Genomic DNA, 536 nt, shown 5'->3' on the forward strand with positions numbered 1-536 from the left:
TTTTTTTGTTTATTTATTTATTTTTGCTTTTAATTTGAAAATCACTTTATTTGGAGCTCTTACAACAATCCATACATCCATTGTATCAAGCATATTTGTACATATGTTGCCATCATTATTTTCTAGACATGTACTTTCTATTGAGCTCTTGATATCAGCTCCTCTCCCCTCCCCACTCCCCCCACCCCCACCCTCCCTAACCACACCCTTGTGACCCCTTGATAAATTATAAATTATTATTACTTTTATATCTTACACAGACCCTTGTCTTCCTCCCCCCACAGTTTCTGTTGTTCATCCCCGTGGAGGGGCATGTGTGGGGCTGTAGTTATGTGTCCATCATAGCGATCAGTTCCCCTTCCTCCGTTCCTCTCTGCACCTTTCCCCTATCCTTCTGGTACTACTACTCTCATTCCTGTCCTGGATTCCACTTGTCGTGAGCTCTTATTGCTTAACTGTATCTGTGCACATGCTCTGGTTGAGCCCGTGGTGAAAGGTAGGACTGGGTTCATGGTAGTGGGGTGGTAGAGTGGGTG

This window comes from Echinops telfairi, unplaced genomic scaffold, assembly GCF_000313985.2.
Source record: "Echinops telfairi isolate 266 unplaced genomic scaffold, ASM31398v2 ScPeMD7_7421;HRSCAF=8459, whole genome shotgun sequence".
Lineage (NCBI taxonomy): Eukaryota > Metazoa > Chordata > Mammalia > Afrosoricida > Tenrecidae > Echinops > Echinops telfairi.